The following is a 16,372-nucleotide window of genomic DNA, read 5'->3' as shown; positions in this document are numbered from 1 at the left end:
TACAACTACAGTGGCTTGCAAAAGTTTTCATAACCCTTGAACTTTTCCCCATTTTGTCACGTTACAACCACAAACGTAAATGTATTTTATTGGGATTTTATGTGATAGACCAACACAAAGTGGTGCATAATTGTGAAGTGGAAGGAAAATTATACATGGTTTTCACATTTTTTTACAAATAAAAAACTGAAAATTGTGGCGTGCAAAAGTATTCAGCCCCCCTGAGTCAAGACTTTGTAGAACCACCTTTCACTGCAATGACAGTTGCAAGTCTTTTGGGATATGTCTCTACCAGCTTTGCACATCTAGAGACTGAAATTTGTGCCCATTCTTCTTTGCAAAATAGCTCAAGCTCAGTCAGATTGGATGGAAAGCGTCTGTGAACAGCAATTTTCAAGTCTTGCCAGAGATTCTCAATGGATTTAGGTCTGGACTTTGACTGGGCATTTCTAACACATGAATATGCTTTGATCTAAACCATTCCATTGTATCTCTGGCTGTATGTTTAGGGTCGTTGTCCTGCTGGAAGGTGAACCTCTGCCCCAGTCTCAAGTCTTTGCAGACTCTAACAGGTTTTCTTCCAAGAATGCCCTGTATTTGGCTCCATCCATCTTCCCATCAACTCTGACCAGCTTCCCTGTCCCTGCTGAAGAAAAGCATCCCCACAGCATGATGCTGCCACCACCATGTTTCACAGTGGGGATGGTGTGTTCAGGGTGATGTGCAGTGTTAGTTTTCCGCCACACATAGCGTTTTGCATTTAGGCCAAAAACTTCAATTTTGGTCTAATCTGACCAGAGCACCTTCCTCCACATGTTTGCTGTGTCCCCCACATGGCTTGTGGCAAACTGCAAACGGGACTTCTTATGGCTTTTTTTCAACAATGGCTTTCTTCTTGCCACTCTTCCATAAAGGCCTGATTTGTGGAGTGCACGACTAATAGTTGTCCTGTGGACAGATTCTCCCACCTGAGCTGTGGATCTCTGCAGCTCCTCCAGAGTTACCATGGGCCTCTTGGCTGCTTCTCTGATCAATGCTCTCCTTGCCCGGCCTGTCAGTTTAGGTGGACGGCCATGTCTTGGTAGGTTTGCAGTTGTGCCATACTCTTTCCATTTTCGGATGATGGATTGAACAGTGCTCCGTGAGATGTTCAAAGCTTGGGATATTTTTTTATAACCTAACCCTGCTTTAAACATCTCCACAACTTTATCCCTGACCTCTGGTGTGTTTCTTGGGCTTCATGATGCTGTTTGTTCACTAATGTTCTCTAACAAACCTCTGAGGCCTTCACAGAACAGTTGTATTTATACTGAGATTAGATTACACACAAGTGGACTCTATTTACTAATTAGGTGACTTCTGAAGGCAATTGGTTGCACTGGATTTTATTTAGGGGTAACAGAGTAAAGGGGGCTGAATACTTTTGCACGCCACACTTTTCAGTTTTTTATTTGTAAAAAAATTTGAAAACCATGTATCATTTTCCTTCCACTTCACAGTTATGTGCCACTTTGTGTTGGTCTATCACATAAAATCCCAATAAAATACATTTACGTTTGTGGTTGTAACGTGACAAAATGTGGAAATGTTCAAGGGGTATGAATACTTTTGCAAGCCACTGTATATAATACAACTTGGGTGGATGCAGTCAAATTTGTAACCATTGCCCAGAAAGACCTTAGAAACACAGGTGCAGGAGTTGGTTATTCAGCCCATCGAGCCAGCCCATCGATCATGGCTGATCATCTAAAATCAGTACCCCGTTCTGGCTTTTTCCCCATATCCTTTAGCCCTAAGTGCTATATCTAACTCTCCCTTGAAAACATCCAGTGAATCAGCCTCCACTGCCTTATGTGGTAGAAAATTACATAGATTCACAACTCTCTGGGTGAAAAAGTGTTTCCTCATCTCAGTCCTAAATGGTCTTCCCCATATTCTTAAACTGTCACCCCTGGTTCTGGACCCCCAACGTGGGAACATTTTTCCTGTCCAATCCCTATAGAATTTTAAATGTTTCTATAAGATGCCCTCTCATCCTTCTAAATTCCAGTGAATATAAGCCCAGTGGATCCATTCTTGAGTCGATCCAACAATGAGGGTAGTGTATTTAAAATATAAATATAATCCAAAGCAAGACATTTAACAAGGTCCCAAGGCATGCTATTTGCTTATTGAACATCCACAACATCCAAAATTGGATTAGTGACTGGAAATAAAGTTTTCCCATGGGCTGTTCATGGAGAAGCCTCTGTGTTTTGTGATATATATATATATCAATCATTCATTCCTACATAGAGGAACCATGATTCATAAGTTCATGTTCATAAATGATAGGAGCAGAATTAGGACATTCTGCCCATCATGTTTATTCCACCATTCAATCATGGCTGAAAATTCCACAGATTCACAACACTCTGAAAAAGTTTCTCCTCATCCCAGTCCTAAATTACCTACGCCTTTTTCATCCAGAGTTGTGAATCTGTGGAATTTTCTGCCACAGAAGGCCGTGGAGGCCAATTCACTGGATGTTTTCAAGAGAGAGTTCGATTTAGCTCTTAGTGCGAAAGCAATCAAGGTTTGGGGGAAAAAGCAGGAACGGGGTACTGATTGTGGATGATCAGCCATGATCACATTGAATGGCGGTGCTGGCTCGATGGGCCGAATGGCCTACTCCTGCACCTATTTTTCTATGTTTCTATGTTTCTATTGATGGACAGGACAATTGGACAGGATTGGTTGCACTGGCTGCATCTTTACCAGCGATGGAGACCACCATCATTGTGATACTCATCATTATTAAAAGGCTTTGTGAGACATCCAGAGTATACTGAAGCAGAGCAATGCTCGAGGAGGCTGAGTTTAGTTAAGCCCCTGTCCCACTTAGGAGACCTAAACAGCAACCTCTGGTGACCTTGCCCGCCACCCAAGGTATCCATGAGGTCACCGGAGGTTTTGGTCACTCTCCCTAATGGTCGAAAGTGGTTTCCGCGTGGTCGAGGCTTCATCTAGGTTGCTGCTATTTTTTCATCATGATTAAAACCGGCCTCGACTAAAAATAGGTTGCCGTTTTAAAAATCGAACATTTTTTAGTCGCACGTCTAGTCGAAGCCGGTTTTCTTCATAGTCGAGGAAGCTTTTCAACATATGAGTGGGAGGTGGTAGGAGGTTGCAGGTCACCTCGACTTTGATTTTTTTTTTGGGTGGCAGGCCAGGTCACTAGAGGTTGCTGTTTAGGTCTCCTAAGTGGGACAGGGGGTTTAGTGTGAATCATCATGCCATTTAAGAGTGAGGTGAGAAAAAACATTTTCGCCCAGAGAGTTGTGAATTTGTGGAATTCCCTGCCACAGAAAGCAGTGGAGGCCAAATCACTGGATGGATTTAAGAGAGAGTTAGATAGAGCTCTAGAGGCTAGTGGAATCAAGGGATATGGGGAGAAGGCAGGCACGGGTTATTGATTGGGGACGATCTGCCATGATCACAATGAATGGTGGTGCTGGCTGAGTGACTATGCTCAAAAGTAACATTGATAATGAGAAGCCCAATGTCACCTAATCCCTACTATTGGAGGTTTGTGTTATGATGAAAGATTCAATAAACATAGACATATGTATTTACCTTCCATATATCATCATGAAAGTTGTTTAGTTATTAAAAATGTCCATCTTCCTCAAAGCAAACAGGCTGTTCAAATGTGGGAAACACATAACAAGCCGGGCAGCATTTGTACAAAGAGAATGAAAGTTAACATTTCAGGTCAAAGAAAGGGCATAGTGGTGCAGTAGTACAGTTGCTGCCAACAATGCCAGAGAACCAGAGTTGATCCTGACTACGGGAGCTATCTGTACAGAGTTGGTACATTCTCACTGTGTCCAGGTGGATTTTCCCCAGGTGCTCTAGTTTTCCCTCACATTCCACAGTCGTGCAGGTTTGTAGGTTAATTGGCCACTGTAAATTGTTCCTAGTGTGTAGGATAGAAATAGTGCTTGGGTGATCGCTGGTCGGCACAGGCTTCAAGTGCTTGTTTCCACGCTGTATCTCTAAAACTAAAACTAAAGAAAATAAACTCAATCAGCTCAGTTTGCTTCTCCACAGATTCTTGCTGACCTGCTGAGCATTTGTAGCACTTTCTGTTTTTATCTCCGATTTCCAGCCATTGAGGCATTTTTGAATTTCACAGTCCTAGAAATTCACTGGGCTTGCTCCCATGCACATCCCCAAACTCCGCTGCTCACGACAATGAAATGACAACACAATAGGGACATCTAAAATATTGAAAATAACCATGAAAACTGCTGTGAAACTCCTCGGCCCTGTGCCTGAGTATGGACAGCACACAATGACACAGCTGGTAGAGCTTCCCCATCACAACGTTGTATGGCGGTGGCGGCACGGTGGCGCAGCGGGAGAGTTGCTGCCTTACAGCACTTGCAACGCCGGTGACCCGGGTTCGATCCCGACTACGGGTGCTGTCTGTACGTTCTCCCCGTGACCTGCGTGGGTTTTCTCCGAGATCTTCGGTTTCCTCCCACACTCCAAAGACGTCCAGGTATGTCAGTAAATTGGCTTGGTGTATGTGTAAATAATCCCTAGTGTGTGTAGGATGGTGTTAATGTGGGGGGATCACTGGTCGGCGTGGACTTGGTGAACCGACGGACCTGTTTCTGCGCTGTATCTCTAATCTAAAAAACTAAACAACTTTGGTGACCCGGGTTCGATCCTGAGCACTCGTGCTCTGAGTGGAGTTTGCAGATTCACCTTGTGTCAGCACTGGTTTCCTCTTCGTGCTCTGCTATCCTCCCACATCCCCAAACCATGTGGGTTGGTAGGCAACTGAAAATTGTCCTAGTGTGTAAGTGAGTGGTAGAACTTAGCAAAAGTTGATGGAAAATTGGAGAGAATAAAACAAGTTACAGCAGGTCTTGTATAAATATTAGCTCGATGGGTCGAGAGACCTGTTTCCATGTTGTATCTCCCTATAATTTTATAAGATCTCAGAGTATTTATTGCAGCAAGGATCCTTCAATACAGCTGAAAAAACTAATTGAAGCAAGTATGAGTTAGATGCCTACATATTCTTTTTGGCTATGGGTTAATTTTAAAGGGAGTAGGAAAAATTGGCTTCAATCTCCAAACACTGATTCAGTACATGAACATCAGATGTCTATTGCTCTCACTTCCAGACATTCAAATCAACTCAATCATAATTTTCAATGAGGAAGTGCAGCAGAAGCAATAAAGAGTGAAGAGCTGTCACTGATGTGAGGCTACAGCAAGCCTGTATCTTCAGGAAGCAGAATTCCTAATCACCCCTTTCCTGCATCTGTCCTTCTATTGGCTTGGCAAAATGTAGCAATCCAATTTACAATACACTTCCGTGACTAGAATTCTAGGTGCATCAGTGGGTAGTGGACAGACATGAATTTGATTCAACAGGACAGTATAATACTATTTTGATGGCCACTCCTGGATATAATGTTTCTAATTTAGTTTAGAGATGTAGCGCGGAAACAGGCCCTTTGGCCCACCGAGTCCGTGCTGACCAGCAATCCCCCCACATTAACACTATCCTTCACTCGGGACAATTTTTACATTTATACCAAGCCAATTAACCTACAAACCTGAACGTCTTTGGAGTGTGGGAGGAAACCAAAGATCTCGGAGAAAACCCGCGCGGGTCACAGGGAGAACGTACAAACTCTATATAGACAGCGCCCGTAGCCAGGAGTGAACCCGGGTCTCTGGCGCTGTGAGGCAGCACATTTACCGCTGCGCTACCATTCCCCCGCAAGTAATGTTTACTTTCATATATTGCAAATTGCAAATTGTTAAGCGTAGGAACAATTAGTTTTGTCAGTCCCTTCGAAACTCTTATTTCTGTTGTTGAGTAAAGAAGAGAAGAATATTTTGTTATCGATATTACATGAATTATTTCACTTAAAATATCATATTTTAGGTCATGCACTTCATCAATTCCAGAGTGGTATTTAATTCAACAACTAAATTGTGGACAATTTTGAATATACTTTTATTCTTGAAATTGGATATATTAATGAAACTTCATCTAAAAGCATTGATTGCTGTAATGCTGTGTGAAAGTTGATCAATAACAGCAGGCCTTTCATCAATTGCAGATTTGTATTCAAAATCACCCTGCACAGTATGATCCTGCAGTTATGTAATGATTAATAAATAAGATTGAAACAAGTGCATTCCCCACAGTGGAGCAGACATTTGACAACAGTGGAAGCAGTACTCTGGGGAAATATCTTATCAATGGCAACAACTCAGTTTCACGAAAAATGAAAGGTCTCAAAACATTTTTAAATGGCATAACGAAAACAAAGGTGAATCCTGAAGCAGAGCAGGAGATATTAGAAGACAGAAAAATATCGATTTAAAGATCAGGAGACAGAGATGGGAAAGCAAAAGGATGTAGGGAGAGAGTTCCAGAGTAATAACTAGTTGAAGTGGGTGTCAGGGGTTATGGGGAGAAGGCAGGAGGTTAAGAGGGAGAGATAGATCAGCCATGATTGAATGACAGACTTGATGGGCCGAGTGGCCTAATTCTGCTCCTATCACTTATGAACCTATAAACCTATGGATTTTTGAAGCAAATATCTTTGTCCCTCTCTGCTGAATGTGGGAATCTCGAAGAACAATAGTATACAGCATTGAACCCAATGCTCACTGGACAAAGTGTCACATGTTTTTGTTTTCGAGGATGTAACTAGTAGCGTGGATAGGGGAGAACCAGTGGATGTGGTGTATCTGGACTTCCAGAAGGCTTTCGACAAGGTCCCACATAAGAGATTAGTATACAAACTTAAAGCACACGGCATTGGGGGTTCAGTATTGATGTGGATAGAGAACTGGCTGGCAAACAGGAAGCAAAGAGTAGGAGTAAATGGGTCCTTTTCACAATGGCAGGCAGTGACTAGTGGGGTACCGCAGGGCTCAGTGCTGGGACCCCAGCTATTTACAATATACATTAATGATCTGGATGAGGGAATTGAAGGCAATATCTCCAAGTTTGTGGATGACACTAAGCTGGGGGGCAGTGTTAGCTGTGAGGAGGATGCTAGGAGACTGCAAGGTGACCTGGATAGGCTGGGTGAGTGGGCAAATGTTTGGCAGATGCAGTATAATGTGGATAAATGTGAGGTTATCCATTTTGGTGGCAAAAACAGGAAAGCAGACTATTATCTAAATGGTGGCCGACTAGGAAAAGGGGAGATGCAGTGAGACCTGGGTGTCGTGGTACACCAGTCATTGAAAGTAGGCATGCAGGTGCAGCAGGCAGTGAAGAAAGCGAATGGTATGTTAGCTTTCATAGCAAAAGGATTTGAGTATAGGAGCAGGGAGGTTCTACTGCAGTTGTACAGGGTCTTGGTGAGACCACACCTGGAGTATTGCGTACAGTTTTGGTCTCCAAATCTGAGGAAGGACATTATTGCCATAGAGGGAGTGCAGAGAAGGTTCACCAGACTGATTCCTGGGATGTCAGGACTGTCTTATGAAGAAAGACTGGATAGACTTGGTTTATACTCTCTAGAATTTAGGAGATTGAGAGGGGATCTTATAGAAACTTATAAAATTCTTAAGGGGTTGGACAGGCTAGATGCAGGAAGATTGCTCCCGATGTTGGGGAAGTCCAGGACAAGGGGTCACAGCTTAAGGATAAGGGGGAAATCCTTTAAAACCGAGGTGAGAATAACTTTTTTCACACAGAGAGTGGTGAGTCTCTGGAACTTTCTGCCACAGAGGGTAGTCGAGGCCAGTTCATTGGCTATATTTAAGAGGGAGTTAGATGTGGCCCTTGTGGCTAGGGGGATCAGAGGGTATGGAGAGAAGGCAGGTATGGGATACTGAGTTGGATGATCAGCCATGATCATATTGAATGGCGGTGAAGGCTCGAAGGGCCGAATGGCCTACTCCTGCACCTAACTTCTACGTTTCTATGTTTCTATGTTTAGTTTTGTTTAGAAATACTGCGCGGGAACAAGGCCATCGGCTCACCAAGTCCGCGACGACGGGAATGTATGATGATCTGAAGAAATGTCACCCATTCTTTCTCTCCAGAGATGCTGCCTGTCCCGCTGAGTTACTCCAGCATTTTGAGTCCACCTGGCCATTACTCTTTAACTGCTTTATCAGCACCTTTACGAATTAGTGCTTTTGCTCTTTATTCTTTCCCGGGCTAACATTTAAATTCCATAATGTTTCACTTGATCATTCTATGTCTTCATTGTCATCTTTCAATCAGCACCATTATTCATTGGTATTAGATATTTGCTTTAAAATTCTTGTTAGACAGCATGCAGGTATTCTATTCTGAATGGAAAATAGACACAAAATGCTGGAGTAAAGGGGCTGTCCCATTTGGGTGACCTAATTGGCGAGTTTAGAAGTTTGAAAAAATGACATTGAAGACTTCCTCCGACCTCCTTCGACAATGTTGAAGACTAGTTTCGACTAACTTCGTGAAAATTGGACACCAAATAGTGGAGAGTGAAGACGACGTCCTTCGATCTCCTTCGACCTCCCTTCGACTATGATGAAGACTATCTACGACTACCTTCGACTACCTTCGACTACCCTCGATTACCTACGACTAACATGCTGACCTACTTCAACCTACTACGACCTACTACGACTAAACCTATGAGTAAAAAAAGTATTGATATTTTCCATGGCGACCTTTTTTTACTCGCGGGCATTTTTTTAACATATTGAAAAAACCGCCGAAACCTCACTGAGGCGTCGAGCACTCGGAGACCACTCTCGAGCATGAAGGAGAGTTACGAAGACCTCCTACGACCTCGTGTCGACCAAGCTGCGAGTATGAGTCGAGGGCAAACTCGCCAGAACTCGCGGATTAGGTCGCCCAAGTGTGACAGACCCTTTACTCAGCTGGTCAGGCAGCATCTCTGGAAATAAGGAATGGGTGACGTTTCGTGTTGAGACCCTTATTCAGTCTCGACCCGAAACGTCACCCATTCCTTCTCACCAGAGATCTTGACTGTCCCGCTGAGTTACTCCGGCATTTTGTGTCTCTCTTAAACCAGCATCTGCAGTTCCTTCCTGCACATTCTATTCTGAATCACTTGGCATAAAATGACAGAAGGGTGCAAAGTAAATGGAGGTGAAGAAGTTAAACTGAAATAAATTCTGTGTCTTATGAGAAAAGAGAAACCCACATATCAATTCATTGAAACTGAAATTAATAAGATTTTCAAGGTAAAAATAACAGAGCAATGAAGAGCAAAATTGATGTGCAAGGTTTGCTTAGATAATTCCTAATATAAATGAAAATTTAAAAATAAATGGAAATCTCAAATAAACACAGAAAATACTCTTGAGGAAGCTTTTAATTTAGTTTAGAGACAGTGCGGAAACAGGCCCTTCGGTCCAACGAGTCTGCACCGACCAGCGATCCCCGCACATTAACACTATCCTACGCACACTAGGGCCAATTCTTTTAAATTTATACCAAGCCAATTAACCTACAAACCTGTACGTCTTTGGAGTGTGGGAGGAAACCGAAGATTTCAGAGAAAACCCACAGGTCAGGGAGAGAACGTACAAACTCTGTACAGACAGCATCCGTGGTCAGGATGGGATGGAACCCGCGATCTCTGGCGCTGGATGGCAGCACCTCTACCGGTGCACCAGGTCTGCGGAAAAAGAAACAAATGACGTTTCAGGTCAAAGACCCTTCATCTTCACTCAGAGAGAGGGAAAGCAAGTAGCAGGGAAGGTGGAAAATGGCAATTGGTGGAAGAAAATAAATGTCTGTAATAAGCTGAATACCTGGAGCCATTGAATGGGCAGTTAAGCTCATTTGCCATCCTTGAATACAACACTATTCCAGACAACCACTGGAGATGCAACCCCCTTTCTTTTCCCTCTTCCAGACTCACTAACCAGATAGCCAACTAACTTTTCCCAGTAATTCAATGTTAACTTGTACCTCTTCCCTACGTAGTGTACAGCATTTGGTGTTCACAAAGTAGACGGGTGCTCCGGTTTCCTCCCACACTACAAAGAAATACAGGTTTGCTGGTTAATTGGATTCTGTAAATTGTAAATTGTCCCCCATGTGTAGGATAGTGCCAGTGTACGGGGTGATTGCAGGTCGACGTGGACTCGGTGGGCCAAAGGGCCTGTTTCCACGCTGTATCTCTAAAGTCTAAAGTGAAGGCTCAAGTGGCCGCTATATTGGAGAAAGCAGATGCTGTTTGGGTGATTGCTTTGAGCAGCACCTGCGCCCAGTCAACAGGGGACCCTCATCATCTGTAGCCTCATCCACGGTTACAATGAGTTTGATGAACAACATTATTATATCTGGGCCAGTTACATCCTGCAAGACTACTGAAGAAGGCTCTCGACCAGAAACGTCACCTATTCCTTTTCTCCAGAGATGCTGCCTGACCCGCTGAGTAACTCCAGCATTTTGTGTCTATCTTCGGATTCAATATTGAATTCTACAACTTCAGATAGCTTGCCATCTCTTTCTGTATGTATCAGGACTGGCCATTTGTGCTTGCCTCTTCCCCTTGTTGTCCCTATTTTTCTTTCATTTGTATATTCAGGCTTTCTCAGCAGGTCTTACGAAAGCAGACTTACTATACATCACCCAGACTTCACACCATTATCCACATGTTACCCAGATACAGGAAGTCTATTGTCCATGCAATAGTGACATTATTTCACCTTAAAAAGAAACCTCCCTTGTGCCACCCACTTCCTCCCCCTCACCTTCTATGCCACTAACTTGCTTTCTCATTTTTGTGAGGAGTCTTTCACCTGAAATGTTCACGGTAAAGGGCCTGTCCCGCTGTACGAGGTAATTCAAGTGTTCTCCCGAATTTTCCCCTGATCCGAACTTGGAGAATGTCCATAGTGGGTCCGTAGGAGTTTGTGGATGCCCCGTAGAGGCTCGTATGAGTAACAGTAGGTACTCGGGAAATCCGGTAAACTCGTGATATTTTTTCAACACTGTGAAAAATGTCCACGCGTAAAAAAACACTCGTGATGAAAAAAATTGTTGCTTTTTACTCGTGCGAGCCGCTACGAGACAGCAACGAATTTCTACGGACCCGCTACGGACATTCTCCGAGTTCGAATCAGGAGAAAACTCGGGAGAACTCTTGAATCACCTCGTACAGTGGGACAGGCCCTTTAGTCTTTCCAGATAAAGCATGGAAGTCATGAATCCATGTTTGTTTTAAGATGCCATTAAGATCTTTGCCTCATCCTATTACATATAGAGACAATGTCTCAAGAGACCCATGTTGGAAAGCTTTTCAAAACAGATTCTCCGGAGAATCCTATGCTCATTCGGTCATAAGTGATATGAGCAGAATCAGGCTATTCAGCCCATTAAGTCTACTCCACCATTCAATCATGGCTGATCTATCTCTCCCTCTTAACTCCATTCTCCTGCCTTCTCCCCATAACCTCTGGCACCCGTACTAATCACTCCATAGTTCCAGTGATCTCAATGGCAGAGGGTGGAATCAATGGCTGGGAAGTTAACTTCAAGAAAAATATCAAATATATCACAAGTGCCAGTGCTTTCCTATTCATTTCAATTTTGTGCCATCACTGATATAGCACAGGGTCAATTCAACAATGGTTTTACTATTAATAAATCGAGTCAATTATGAATGAACACCAGGGAAAATGCACACAAAGGCTGGCTGCCTGTTGTTAACAAAAGAGAAAGTCTTGCACATGCATAATGCATCACTGAAGCTCTGGACATTTCAAGGCTCTCTGTCATGAAAAATGTACCTTGATGTGTAGTTATTGTGGCAACGAGCAGGTTCACAAATGAGGCACAAGTTTCCCCCTGCCTGGTTTGCTTACAATGTGACTTGTATTCACTAGAATTTAGAAGGATGAGAGGATATCTTATTGAAACATACAAAATTCTTAAAAGATTGGACAGGCTAGTTGCAGGAAAAATGTCCCCGATGTTGGCGGAGTCCAGAACCAGGAGTCACAGTTTAAGAATAAGGGGTAGGTCATTTAGGACTGACATGAGTAAAACCTTTTTCACCCAGAGTTGTTTACTGTCGAATTCTCTGCCACAGAAGGCAGTGGAGGCCAATTCACTGGATGTTTTCAAGAGAGAGTTAGATTTAGCTCTTAGGGCTAAAGGAATCACGGGAGAAAGCAGGAACGGGGTACTGATTTTAGATGATCAGCCATGATCATATTGAAAGGTGGTGCTGGCTCGAAGGGCCGAACGGCCTAATCCTGCACCTATTTTTCTATGTTTCTATGTTTCTATGACTCAAAGTCCCACACTCGTACTTGACTCATGATGTCCTCTGCTGTGTAGTACCTTGTTTAAGACGGCTGCCTTAATTAAATGCAACTATTCAAGCACAGCTCATATCCTGAGAGAAAGCAAGACAATAATGCACTGTGTGTAAGAGGACCCACAATAGCAATATGTACACACATTTCATTCAAATTACAAGTGCTTATGTAATTATACTAACTTACCTAAACTCAGGAAATAATATTAAACCAATTCCCCTCATATAATTCTCTCCTTTTTTAAATTAAAGCCAAATTTAGGTTGGCATGCATGGAATCAGCTACTAATTGTTCCGCTTCCATTACATAACATATTGAATTATGTTTCTCCAAGCAAGTGATTCAATAAAAAATGCTGCCTGTTTCCTTGTACAAAAATTGAGGATACAGGGGGTTTGGGGTGTGGGAGTGGGAGGAACCTAGAATGTATTGAAAATAGACACAAAATGCAGGAGTAACTCAGCGGGACAGGCAACATGTCACGAGAGAAGGAATGCGTGACGTTTCGTGTCGTTTCAGATGGGCTGAAGAAGGGTCTCGACCCGAAACGTCACCCATTCTTTCTCTCCAGAGATGCTGCCTGGCCCGCTGAGTTACTCCAACATTTTGTGTCTTTCATCAGTTTAAACCAGCTTCTACAGTTCATTCCTGCACCGTTCACCATATTTGTCCTTTTCACAATCCATTTCCTGTCATAGAGGCAGGAAACATGTTCCCGCTGTTGTGGGAGTCCAGAACCAGGGGCCACAGTTTAAGAATAAGGGGTAGGCCATTTAGAACAGAGACGAGGAAAAACATTTTCACACAGAGAGTTGTGAATCTGTGGAATTCTCTGCCTCAGAAGGTAGTGGAGGCCAATTCTCTGAATGCTTTCAAGAGAGAGTTAGATAGGGCTCTTAAAGATAGCGGTGTCAGGGGATATGGGGAGAAGGCAGTAACGGGGTACTGATTGTGGATGATCAGCCATGATCACAGTGAATGGCAGTGCTGGCTCAAAGGGTCGAATGGTCTACTCCTGCACCTATTGTCTATTTCTTTCCCCCAAATCAGTTCATTAGTATTTGAACAAATACATTTAATACAATTAATTTAAGACCTAATTCAAGGTTCATTGCTGTATGCTAAAGATCTCAGAACACTAACCAAGCACCAGGGTGTCTTGGTTCACATATTTTATTCAAATTATTAACAAGTTAACTAGTTAATCACCTCTTTGTTACTTGTTGAATGCTAAAAGGTTAATGGTGCTTTTAAATTTGGTCATGTACCTAGAATCTTTACTTTCAAAATAGTTAATTAATGGAAGGGACATCGATCTGGCTGGGAACTATGTAAATGCATTTACTCTCATGTGCCACAAGAAGACTTAATCTAGCATGATAAACACAAAACCAGTCATGGTGTTCTGACTCTAACAGTGTGTGTGAACAGGTCCACCACTCGTACTGTCTGACCCTCACCCATTCCTTCTCTACAGAGATGCTGTCTGCCCGCTGAGTTACTCCAGCATTTTGTGTCTGTCTCTGAGACAGTAAATTATGGGTTTGGAGTGGCATTCCAGAGATTTGGCGGCATAATCTAGGCTCATGCATTAAGGAAGAAACATTCCCAAATGGATGATTAACTACCATATGTTCTACATTATTACAGTGACTATATTTCAAAATACACTTAACTCGTTACAGGTTGTAATGAAGTTTGTAAAGGTGGTTTAAAATATAAAAGTTGATTCTCTATTGGATGGGAGTCAGTTTGTCTGATATTGTCGTGTGACATGGAAAGTTGAAGCTGCCTTGACCCAGATGTCGGGATCACTTCAATGTGTGCATGGGTGGCACAATCTGGTGAGACGTTTGAGACACAAGGAACTGCAGATGATAGAATCTTGAGCAAAACATAAAGTGCTGGAGTAACTCTATGGAGGGAACAAATAGGTGACATTTTAGGTCAGACCCTTCCTCACACTGATCGTGGGGGGGGGGGGGAGGGGGTAACTTTTAAATCTCTCTCTGCACGGGAGACCTGACCTTTTCTTTGTCGGGTCTCCGTTGTCGTTGGGGCTGCAACGAGGAGCGGCCTCCAACAGGAAGACCGGGGGCTGTGGTGCCGACTACTCACCTCACCGTCGCGGAGCTGGCCGAGTCCAGAGCGGGTGGAGCTGTGGTGGACGCTGCTGCGACCCGACCCCCGGAGATTCGGTGGCTGCAACTGCGGGTTTGGCAGACGGCGGCACCGGGAGCCCGCGGGTCCCTGGAGGGAGACCGCTTTTCGGGGCTTCCGCAACGGCGACTTCTCCCGCCCGAGTTGCGGGGTTGAAGAGCTCCTGGAGCAGGGGCCTTACAGCACCGCCCCGCGCGGCTTGGAATGGCCGCGGGACTGCGAGCGCACGCCGGGGGCTCTAACATCAAGACCCGGTGTGCGACCTTGCATCACCCGGCGTGGCTTTAATGGCCGCGGGACAATCGCCATCGCCCGCCGGGGGCTTTGACTTAGACTCTGTCATCGGGGGGGAGAGTGCAGTGGAGAGATAAGTTTTTTTGGCCTTCCATCACAGCAATGTGATGGATGTTTATGTAAATTATGTTGTGTCTTGGGTCTATTTGTTTGTAATGTATGGCTGCAGAAACGACATTTCGTTTGGACCTCAAGGGGTCCAAATGACAATAAATTGAATTGTATTGTATATGTATTGTATTGTATACAATGAGGTTGTCTCACACAGATGCCACCAGGACAATCCAGAAACTGTCATCATCACATCTTCAAGCCTAAAGCTGAGCTGCCAGGAAGAAGCCTGTACCAGTGGCATCTCCTCGCGGTGCAAGGGTGAACTGCAGGACGAAGCCTGCAATCACCACACCTCCTCCTTTGTAGACCAGGACTAAGCTGTTGGGACAAGGCCGAGATCTGCATCATCATCGCACATGAGCTCTGATGGCAAGGTTGGTGCCTTCTTGTGGTCCTGGACTTTCTAACCACTGTAAATAGAATAAATCATGTGCGTTCACCCACGACTGCAAGTGTTGACGTGGTCACGGCAGAACTTGCGCTACGCTGGAAATGTTGCCAAGTTCAGTATTTTGTGTGGGCTAGAATGACTTTGCCTTCCATCACAGTGAGGAGGAGATTCACTGTGATGGATGTTTATGTAAATTGTGTTGGTGTGTGTCTTGGTTCTTTTCTTGTTTTGACTGCAGAAACCAAATTTCGTTTGAACCTCATTTGAGGTTCAAATGACAATAAACGGTATTATAGATATTGTATTGTACATTGATAATCCTTATTGTCTCATTTGTGTTGAGATGGGACTTTTTTTAATGGCATTTATTTTTTCTTGCACTAATACTAACACTATCTTGAGCATGATATTGTTTAGTCCTCCAAACCCCTCATTCAGGCAAAAGATCATGTTCAGTCTATCACCTATTCCTTTTCTCCAGAGATGTTGTCTGACCCGCTGAGTTACTCCAGCCTTTTGTGTCTATCTTTGATTTAAACCAGCATCTGCAGTTTCTCCCTACACAAAATATTATATTTTTGACATGCATGAATGTAGACTGCACTACCAGTTCATTATTTTAATACCTGTGAGTAATTTTGGCAGATAATTCATATTTAATATATTTCCTACTTCCAGGGAGAGATTTATGAATTGTTTAACTATGCTTTTACCAAGCTTGAGTGAAGAAATTTATGTCTTTCATTTTTAATTTGATCCCAGGTAGATTTTACTTAATTGCATTATGTAAATAGAGATTATGGGGAGAAGGCAAGAAAATGGGGTTGGGAGGGAGAGGTAGATCAGCCATGATTGAATGGCAGAGTAGACTTGATGGGCCAAATGGCCTAATTCTTCTCCTATCACTTATGACATGCATGATTGGAAAGACAGTGCATCTCAAAAACATAATAAACAGTAGAAAAGGGGGTTATATACTGTAAACTGCCATTGTTAAGGACCTCCGTAAAATGGATTTTGGTTGTAGTGGGCGGAAGTACTGACCACTGCCTGGCTGGGCTGCCAATGCCACCCCTGGCGCCA

The sequence above is a fragment of the Amblyraja radiata genome, chromosome 25, assembly GCF_010909765.2.
Source record: "Amblyraja radiata isolate CabotCenter1 chromosome 25, sAmbRad1.1.pri, whole genome shotgun sequence".
Taxonomy (NCBI): domain Eukaryota; kingdom Metazoa; phylum Chordata; class Chondrichthyes; order Rajiformes; family Rajidae; genus Amblyraja; species Amblyraja radiata.
Note: the sequence above shows the minus strand (reverse complement) of the source record.